Here is an 11,067-nt window from a genome sequence, read left to right as displayed (position 1 = left end):
TAGAACCGATTCATATTGAAGTTGGATACACCAACGATAGGTTAATGATTATTAGATGCTTAAGCTAAAGCTAATTGTTATATTATGAGCTCATTTGCAGAAGGAAGTGGAGCAAGTGAACTATTATAGGAACATATTGAAACCAGTAGAACAATGCCCAGCACCTGCACTCTATGTCAATCCATCGTGAAGCAAGGGGCCTTGGATCATACTAGAAGGTCACAGAGACCTGACAAAGACCTTCCTGACTTCATCCCTGGGACCACTGACCCAATTCAAGACCACCGACCCAATTCGAGACCACCGACCCAATTCAAGAGAAGAGTTGCACACGTGTGAAAGACTAATAACCTCATTTTAATACAAAGCAGGGATGGAAGGTGCTGGGGTTATGCATATGTAGTATTTTGGGAAATGAATAGAAGGCAATAATCCTTGTGCAGTGTGGTCATGCATTTTGGGGATGACCCCCACGGTGCCGCTCCCTGGCATAATAAACATACCACTTTCTAACTTTGACTAGTTAGAGAGTCTTTGGCCGTGATTTTCGGTTTTAACAATTCAAAAGGTTGGTCTTTCCATGATTTTACCATTACCCAATTCCCAAGAGTGACATTATGAATTTTGAATTCTAGATTACCAGTCTGTGGGATTCTTCCCTTTTCCCATAGTTGTTCCTCTAGAGTTTGTGCTATAGACAGGACATATTTCTTGACACTGTCCTCCTCTTCTTCATAATTGGCCATACTATTGGGCAAAATCAGAAAAGGTAAACCAAACATCATTTCATAAGGTGAAACTTTTAAGTCTGATCTGAGCTGTGTTCTGATTCTCAACAAAGCTAGGGGTAGGCACTTGACCCCCACATTTGGGTTTCAGTCATCAGTTTAGTTAGAGTTCTCTTGAGAGTTTGAGTCATCCTTTCAACCCACCCTGAACTCTGTGGATGCCATGGAGCGTGTAATTTCCATTCTATCCCCAGAGCTTGGGCTACTTGCTGCAGTACTTTTGAGGTGAAATGGATTCCTCAGTCTGGGTTGATGTGATTTACTATTCCATACCAGGGAATGATTAGTTCTAGGAGAGTTTTGCATACAACATTGGTAGTAGCTTTAACCACTGGTACCACCCCTACCCAATGGGTCGAATGATCCACTATTACTAACAAAACTTTCCACCGTGGCGCTTGTGGGAGTTCAGTGAAATCTTCTTGGATACTCTGAAAGGGTCATAAGGCTAATTCTCGCCCTCCTCGGTGGACTTCCCTCATGACCTTTTTGTTTACTTTTTGGCATATGGCACACTTGTCAGTTATTTGCTTAGCTATTCCAAAAATTCCTGTACAACCCAAATTTCTCAGGAACTGATCACTCAGCTCTTGGGTAGCCCAGTGTGTTTTACTATGTATGCATTCTAATATTTTCCTGGCCAATAGTTTATTTAATAACTGTCTCCCATCAGCACCCACTTTCTTTCATTGTCCTTTTTTGCTCCTTGTCCTGGTTTGAGAGGAAGTGAGTTTTTTGGTATGCTGCGGTCAAACCAATAGGTGCTCAGATTTGAATATTGGCACCTGGTGTGGCCACTGAGGACATGGATACGCCTCTGGGAACACAGGGGGTTAAAAGCAAAGAACTCCCAGGAAAACTTTCTCTTGGTTCCAGTCCGTGAAAGAGGTCAGATCTCCCCTGCCCAGCCGTGGGCTGGGCGGGGGAGGGGAAGCCATGCGGCCGGGTGAGGTGAGCTGGGGCCCTGGACAGAGAAAGGAGGTGAAAGCCCCTGCAGGATGGAAGGGTGGAGGAGCCCTGAGAGACATTGGGCAGCCACCCCCCCCCCCCTCCCTCCCAGGAGAGGGAGGGAGGGGAGAGAGAGAGAGCTGGTGTCTGTGCCTGTGCCACCTTTCAATTTGATAGCACAGCCGGCCAAGAAGGAGAAGGGGGGGGGGGGGGGGGGGGTTTGGTGAGAAGGTGCCCAGCAGGGCAGCCGTGGGAGTTCTGGACAGGCAGAGCCTGAGATTTTGAACCCTTTTCTTGGATGATGGAAACCTTACAAATGCTGATCCTCCTGGAGTTGAATGAGAAGAGAGATAGAGATAAGAGGAAATGAGCCATGAGACAAGATGAGAAGAATCTTGGGTGGGCGGAGCTGATGGAGTGGCCTTTGGCTGGAATTTTCTTGTATAGCCATGGACGGAACCATTTTTCCTGTGACACAGAGACTGCATTTAGGGGGGAGGCAATGGCTTGGAGCCAAGAGAGTGCAGTGATGTTATGTGAAGGAGTGCATGAACAGAGATGACGGCTGAGGAGGGTGGTGGTGGTGCCCTCTGTCTTCGGGAAAGAAGAAGATCTCTGTTCTCGAGACCCCTCGGCCCCAGGGGGTGAAATTTGGGGGGGACAGGTGTCCCGAAAGTGAGAGACTGCTTTTTCTGGAATTGGGCAAAGCATCCTTGAAAGGGGAACCCTAGAAGCAGCTCTGGTCCATGCGCAGTGGTGAGAGCACTGGGCATGGAAGGAAGATGTCACGATGGCAAATGATCTCTGGGTGGTGCCACGTGTGACATGGAAATGCACGAGGTTTCAACTGTGTTTCCAGGGGAAGCCTATGGTAAAAGAGGGACTCCTCTCTCCTTGATGAACTGAGAATCGATTATCTAAAGGATGGTGATGGACTGAGAGTTGGTGATCTGAGGGATGGATGTATTGGAAATTTGGTCGGGGGAGGTGGAATGTTTTTGGAAGGTTTTCATTCTGAGTTCTGTGTGTGTTCCTCTTTATATATAGTTGTAGGTTAATAAAGTTTTTGTCTTCTTTATTCCTTAGTTGGAGCTTGCTTTGCTCTATTCCTGGTCACATCTCACAGCAGACACCAGGGAGAGTATATTTTCATGGGGGCGCTGGCATTGCGCCAGCATCAAACCATGACATTTATGGTTCCCTGACTGAGAATCAAACCCAGGCCGTGGCGGTGAGAGCGCCAAATCCTAACCACTAGACCACCAGGGAGAGTATATCTTCATGGGGGCGCTGGCATTGTGCCAGCGTCAAACCGTGACACTCCTATTTCAAGGAATTTCTTTTCCTCTGTTTTACTTATTGAGGGAAATCCAGCACTCCTGTACAACTGACCAATGTGATCAAGCAGAAGCCATTTATTGTTTACATTACACACATATTTATAGATTTTACAAACTACTAAGTACACACTTCTTGATTGGTGCCTTTGTCTTGTTCACTCATTTTCTGCCTGCATTTCTTGGAGTATATGACTGATTGCAGTCCAGGTGTTTCACAGTCCTCTGTTATCTCATTCTTGCGGTCTTGGTATTCGGTATCTCAGCCTCTTCTTTCTTAATTTAGCACAATTTATGTTCCAACAACCTTGACGAATTCCTGAGGCTTTGATAACAAACTTAGAAGCAGGTTGGCTGGTGCACACTATGGCCTAACCCTTGCTAATACATTGCAGCGATTCCCCTTTTTTCTTCTTCTTCTTGCACCAGCCAGACCCTCTTTACTGTATTTTCTACTAAGCAGGTCGCCAATTTAATTCTGCATGGAATAACACAAAGCAGTATAATAATGACTACTAATGCTGATTTGCAGAAGCAAACAAACTCCACAACTTTTGGGAAAGTTGTAAAGCTGGTATGTTTATTACAGCGCTGGACACATGTGGGAATCATTCCCCTAAAATGACATGCATACCTCTGGGAACTCCAGATCCCCTTTTATCTCCCTCTCAAATACATATGCATGCAATTTCACAATAGGTTCATACATATTCATTCCACTGATTTCGTATGACACTTGCTGCTAATTCTTCTTTATCAGAAAGAACTCCTGGGTCAGGTTGCCCTGCTCTGTCTGCCCCCCCCCCCCCTCCACCCCCCCCTTATCTCTTGTCCTTTGGCTGAACCAGTCATCTAAGCACAGGCCCTTCACGAGAACAGGCAGTCAGACCAAACAGCAAGCTACAGACTTAACTCAAAGATGTACATTTCACCTAAATCAAAATGGATTTCTAATCTGAAAAATTTCCACTCTGCCTCAATACTAACAAAGCTCCCTTTACAGTATCTTTCAACCATCCAGTTATTCCCCATTCCTCAAACCATTCATCCAAACCCCAGTCATTCATAGTCAATTTCTTCATGTTATCTTGCAGTTGTTTGAGTTTCCTGTGAATGGATGCAGAACGGTCAGAGAGGTTCATACAACACATTTCTTCAAACTCCTCACATCCGTGTCCATGTGCTAACAAAAAAAATTCTATAGCAGCTCTGTTTTTGCAATGTGCTGTGCCTAACGCTATCTACATCAGTGAGCATCTGATTTAAAATAGCTCAAATTATGTTTAGCTGTTTAGCTGTCCAGCATCCCAACCTATTCAGTGTAGTCAAAGCTTAAGCAGCTGCAACACCAGGAGTAAGGAATGATGCTATGATTCTTGCTGGAGTGCCCCAAAACTCTACACGATCATTACAATTAGATCCTATGCTTGTGATTGCTCTTTTAGTTCTTTTGCTATGTCCTGCTCTCCAAATAGTCTGATTCAACATTTCTTGCATGCTAGGGGCAAACATGGTTAGTTTTCCTAGGTAACAAGGTCCACCAAATGGATTACTCAGAATTGCGGGCCAGGGTCAATCTCCACAAATTAAAAAGATACCTGGTGGAAACTTTCTTACAGTCACATTTGTACCTGCACTTCCAGGATAAATCCAATTGTGGCAATATTTGGTCACATTCTTATACCATGGAGAATTGGGATTAAGGATGACACTATTATTTTTGGGGTTTGGGACTAGGACATTGCTCATATTAGTTGATTTTGGGTTTAAAAAGTTGTTAAAAACCAAGTAATAATTTCCAGGTACCGATCCTAGCAAGTCTAGGTCTTGGGGTTCTAGTCTGCTTTCATTCAGTGATTTTGTTATTATACCTGCTTGGAAGCCCTTGTCGTTTGGCTTAATCCCCAACCATTTGCATCTGTCCAATTTTGTACCACCACTGGTTATGTTACACCAGCAATCCTCTGTGTTCGGCTTACTGGCTTCCACGTATGGTTTTCCTCCAGCTCCTACCTGTTTTACAAACCCAGCAAAGTCATTCATTGGGATACCAATTAAAAATGTACGAAAAGGATCTCCTGGAATGGCTAAGAATAAACAAAAGGAATCTGCCCTGGTAGCATTGGCCCAAGTAAGCCACATATCCTGTCGATGCCATCAAGCCTTCCGGATGATGTTCTCCCCTGGAGTGTTGGCATAGTAAGCAGGCAAACGCTACCTCCATTGCACTCAGTGACCCGCTTAGTGACACTGAGGCTACCAGGCATGCAACACTGCAAAACAGAACCACCATAGATTTTCTACTGCTTGCCCAAGGACATGGCTGCCAAGACTTTGAAGGGATGTGCTGCCTCAACATCTCTTCACATTTAGAATCCATCCACACAAATATCCAGAAGCTGAGGGAGCAAATAAAGGACTTAAAGGTGGAAAAACACCCAGATTGGATCAATGAACTTTTCAGACAGTGGGGTTTCACAGGACGGGTTTCATCTTTTGTCAAAGGAATTTTTTGGATTGTAATAATTGTTTTTATCGTCTTAGTCATGTTTCCCTGTCTAGTCAAGTGTAGGCAAAAGTCCATTGGGGAGGTCTTCTTAGTAAGAAATAAAAGGGGAGTTGTAGCATCCCATGAACTCTCTCCTCTTGGTCAATTCCCAAGCTCTCTGCCCTGGCAACAGCAGTAACTACTTACCATAGAGTTGGTCCTCCTGGGGAGAAAAGACAGACTCTCCCATGGACTTCTGGTTCACTGATCCCTGGTTTCTCCTTTCCCTGTTCCCTCATTGGTTGGATACCAGTGGTGGCCAACCCCCTCCCCCAGAGACCAATCCCCTCTGCCCTGTCCTCAGCTCTGCCCCCCACCCCTTCCCCTTCTTAAGCTGCCTGCACCACATGATGGTCCTCTTTTTCCTCGCTGTGTCCCCTTCAGCCTCATGTGATATACACCGCTGGAATAAAACCTTGCAAAAAAGAGCCTTTCTTGCCTCTCTTGCTGAGCCAGCTGCGGTGAGTGTTGTGTGAGGGTTTGACTGTGTTGCCTGAATGTTAACTCAACCTGCTTTTCTACAGGAGAGGTTTGTTTGGAACAGTTAATAGGCAGAAGCACCCACCATTCCAACACCTGCATTTTTACTGGCAGGTTAATTTAGAGAAGCACCCTGCACTCTGACCCCCACAGCTGACCAGCGAGAAAAGACCAGCCCCAGCAAGGGGGAAAAACCACGAGCTCCTCCACCAAATAAGCTGAAGCCTGAAAAACAACATGGAAACAAAAAGAGACAGCACCAATAAACCAAATCCAAAGCTGAGAAGAAGCACAGCATCCCAGAACAAGGATAGACAACACTCCACAAAGAAAAAAGGCCAGAGTTCATCCACCGTCCAGAACAAGGACATCTAGAAAACAGTGAAAAGCTCAAACAACTCTGCCTCCCACACAGCCTGCATGGCCACACTCCATGGGCACCAGGATGCACGAAAAGGAAACGAGCCCAGCGCTTCTTGAGGTTTCAGGGGAATTAACTCTTATTCCTGTTACTCGGGGTAACACCACCCAGGTATTGAACTTTTGGGTGTGCCGATGTCTGCACTCTCCAAAGCTAGGGAAACTTCCTCCTCTAAACTCACGGCTATCAGATCCATGCTCCACACATTCTAATCTCACCCAAGGATAGCAAAAGCATTCACAGTTCTGAGGGCAATGGATGTTTTCAGGTGGTGCTGATTGATTAGTTCACTATGATTACCTACTAACCGTAGATGATTCATAACATAAACTGCTTTCAGCACTCACAGAATGGAGCTCAGCCCATCCTCCCCCATTTCTTGTTTATCAAGCAGTCCTTTCAGTACCTGATGTGTCCCTTCAACCCTAGCTTGTCCTGTGGAGCTACCTGGAATACCTGTTTTATGCTTCACTCCCCAACAAGCTAAGATTTGGCCATTTTCCAAACACTCTGATAATAGCACATAACTCAAGAACTTGTAAAGAACCTCCTGGCCCCTCAAGGATTTCACTGAGCCATTTGTCTTTGTCCTGCGAAGTAAGGCCTGCTTATAAGTTTTTCGACCGGCATCAGTAAAACTGTGAGGCCTTTTACAGGTTGCTTTGATAGCCAAGGCAGTTCTTCCACCTGTTGATGCAAAGAAAAAGGCTTACAAGGGGGAAAATGAGTGCCAATAAGACATGGAAAGTTCAACAATGCCCATTGCAAGGTGTCTTACATAGCTTTGTTGATCTTTTCTGGTATAGGCCAAATTTCTTCTGGTACACTGACTAAGCAGGTAGGGAATGGATTTTCTGGAGTAGCAATAGATAAACACAAAGTATCTAAACCTGAAACATTAGCTAAAATCACCCAAACATTTGTTCTAGGTTGGCTAACTGGTAAAGTTGCACTACTAAAAACAAATAAACCAAAAAAGCAGAAGTATAACATTCAATTGAACCCCATATTTCCCTTAAGCTATCAGCTAACAAAAATTCTACAACACTACTGATTCTCACACTTAAAAAGAAACCCAACGTCCACAATCTTCTGTGGGCGAAGCACAAGATGTCAGGTGCAAATTGAAATCTCTGCACAGTTCACGTCTGTGTGTCTTCTTCTCTGCTTGTGGGGTGGTGTGAGAGTCTGTCCGAATTTTCCCTCATCTGCCTCATGATCGTCATTGAGGACCACTGAAGAGAAGACCACCCCATCTTCTCTGTAGGAGAAAGTCACATGCCACAAGGCCCTGAGACCTGAGAGCATTGCTAAGCTACTGTTTTCACAGGTGTTGTTTGCTGTATGCTACACTGAGCCAAATGAGAAGAAGAAGGGGGCACCATGCCCTTTTTGCAACAATAGCCTTGGAAGCTGTCCTACCTCTTGGCCTGGCTGGACTTCTTCTGAGTTCTGGGTGGTCCCCTGCAGAAGACCCCTCTCACTTGTTTGCAACTGCCGTGACAGACAGACTGAGATGTAAGAAACCTCTCCATCAAGGACTGAGACATGAAACCCCTATGTGAAAAGGCCCCTCTCCTCCTTCCAAGGACTGGGACTGAAACCCCTAACCCGGGGGAGGTATGTGGGGGAGGCAAGCTGACCAAACCGAGATGTTTGCCTGCAGGTTGTGACAACTGGACCAAGAAGACAATGGCTCTAGTTTACTGTTGAGAACATGGACTACCTGTTATATCTATTCCTTATTGTATCTGTTTCTCCCCTCACAATTTTCAATAGAATTATCATTATAAAAACCTCTGAATTAGCTAGAGATTTTGAGATCTCCCCGACATAACAGGCGAATCCTCGACTGGACTGGACCAAAGGACTTTGTCTCTACGTTTGGTAGCTATATCCCCCTCTTTCTCTCTCTCTCTCTCTTTTCTCTCTCTTTCTCTATCTTTTTCTCTCCCTGTCATGGTTTGACACTGGCACAATGCTAGTGCCCCCATGAGGATACCTTCTCCCTGGTTTCTGCTGTGAGATGTGACCAGGAATAAGCAAAGCAGGCTCTTACTTAGGGAAGAAAGAAAACAAAACTTTATTAACTACACTACAACTATAGATAAAAAGGAACGCACACAGGGAAAATGAAAACTTTACAAATACATTTTTTCTTCTTCCCACTAAATTTCTAATATAATACATCTATTCTTTAAAATCACTGACTCTTGGTCTAGCACCACCCTTCAGACAATCAATCCTCAGTTCATCAAGAGGAGAGGAGTCCTTCTTGTACAATGGGCTTCCCCTGGAAACACAGCTGAAGCCTCGTGTGTTTCCGTGTCACTCGTGGCACTGCCCGGAGTACATCTGCCGTCGTGACCTCTTCCTTTCATGTCTAGTGCTCTCACTACTGAACACAGACCAGAGCTGCTTCTAGGGTTGTCTTTTTAAGGATGCTTTGTCCCAATCTAAAAAAGGCACAGTCTCTCCTTTGGGACACCTGTCCCCACAATCTCACCTTTGGGACACCTGTCCCCCCCATATTTTTTCACCCCCTGGGGCCGAGGGGCACCAACACTGAACCCTCTTGGTTCTGAGGCATTGCCTCCCCCTAGATGCAGTCTCTGTATCACAAGGAACATGGTTCTGTCCATGGCTGTACAAAAAGAGTCTAGCAAAAGCCACTCCATCCTCTCTTCCCACTAGGATTCTTCTCTATTCTTCCACTATCTCTCACTCGCCCAGACCTCTCTCACACTTGCACATTTCCTTCCTCATCTTCCACTCTATCTTCTAGGAAAGGTCAATGTTCTGTAAAGTTCTCATTCTCTGAGAAGGGGTTAAAAGCTCTTACAAGCGGCCAGCTGCACCCCCCTCTTCTTCTCCTTCCCAGCCGTGGTGCCGGCACAGGCCTATGTTTATTAAGTTTCAAGGTTACAGTCTCAGGCACCGGCGCTCTCTCTCTCTCTCTCTCTGTGTCTCTCAGAGGGGGGCTGCCCGATGGCTCCCGGTGTCTCTCTCTCTCTCTCTCTCTCTTCCACCCTTCCACCCCCAGGGTCAAGCCTACCTCTCCCGGCCACATGGCTTTTCCCCTCCCCCTGCCCAGCCAGCAGCTGGGCCGGGGGAGAGACCCGAACTCTTTCCCTCCGGAAACCCAAGAGACCCTCTCAGGGGAGAGCTCTGCTTTTAACCCCGTGTTCTCAGAGGCGTGTCTAATGTCCTAATGGCCAGGTTAGATGCCAGTATTAAAATCTGAATATCTATTGGCCCAAACACAGCATCCTAAAAAACACATTTCCTTTCAAACCACCACACTCCCTTAATCTCTCTATCGCATTTTGCTGTGGTCATTCAATAAAGGTGCATTTGTTTTGATTATTACTGCAAATCCCCTGTGCCGTGTCAGTTTTTTGCACCCTGAGATCAATCCATGAACCATCGTGAACCCCGTTCGTAAGGACGGATCGTGACAGGTGGTCAATGTTTTCTTGGACTTGATAGTGTGTTCACATTTTTCACTGCATTCCACCTAGACTCTGTACCTGTTAGAATACAAGCAAACCTGTGCCCCTGCAGGGACTGGAGGATTTTCTCAAAATCCTGGAAGTGAAAAATGGGCCTTGATATGAGAAACAAAATATTTATTAATTCTGTTTTGCAAAATTGTATAGATATATGTAAGATAACAACATAAGTTGTCACTACTAACACCCTTTAATTATTAGCATGAGGAAACACTAGAGCAGAAAAATGTATGTAGAGAAGAAGAAACTGACAGCAATTAGGGATTAATCAGACAATACACCTAATCAATAACACATGTGAAATTATATAATTACTAAGCATTATAACACTGAACCATCATCCCAGAGTCTCCAACAGTTCATAAACCTCAAATCAATGGAAGATTGGATAATCATGTCCGGATAACAATTTTCCAAGCTCACTTTAAAAATAGGTTCAGTTTTCATTTAATAAGGTCAAATGGCCAAGCCAAAACTACTTAAATATAGTTTTGATGCAGAAAACATCTGGGTTTGTTGGCAAACATCCCTTCCAGGTAGAGTTTGGGGCCTGGCCACAGCCCAAACTCTAATTGGTGGATGTCACTTAAGACATTTTAAAACAAGGCTCTTAAGAATAACAGTTATGATTAAAGACCTTAATTGAATCCCTCAACAGTTTCCTTCAGGATAAAGATGCTTCAAACACAGCAAACCTCTTCTTCAAAGATCTGAAAGTGGTCACAGACAGGACTGTGAATCTGGATCTGGACACCGAGAGTGCGAAGGCGGAGGAAATGCAGCTGCATGAGACTGATTACCCAGTACGAAACCCAGAAAATAAATTAATGTTGCAGTTGGACTCTATATGAAGTGCTTCTGTAATAATAACTGAGGAAAGCTACAAGACTAGCAGTCTGGAGAAGCCTTTCAATGAAGCTCAAATATCTTTTCTTAGAACTCTGAAAAATACTTATAATTATGAGACAGCATTAGATCAAACAATAGAGTTAGTGCAGGGACTAGCCAGAGAGTTAACCTGGTCTAAGAGATG

General features: G+C 44.9%; 1 non-coding gene across 1 annotated transcript; it reads right to left on the bottom strand.

Annotated features, from left to right (window-relative positions):
- Positions 1 to 2,933: 2,933 nt before the first annotated feature.
- Positions 2,934 to 3,005, bottom strand: TRNAE-CUC (transfer RNA glutamic acid (anticodon CUC)). The gene has a single exon. It is a non-coding gene; the product is annotated as a tRNA-Glu (tRNA).
- Positions 3,006 to 11,067: the final 8,062 nt, after the last annotated feature.

This window comes from Molothrus ater, chromosome W (genome assembly GCF_012460135.2).
Source record: "Molothrus ater isolate BHLD 08-10-18 breed brown headed cowbird chromosome W, BPBGC_Mater_1.1, whole genome shotgun sequence".
Lineage (NCBI taxonomy): Eukaryota > Metazoa > Chordata > Aves > Passeriformes > Icteridae > Molothrus > Molothrus ater.
The sequence above is the reverse complement of the archived record's forward strand: the minus strand, read 5'-3'. Positions and strand labels throughout refer to the sequence as shown.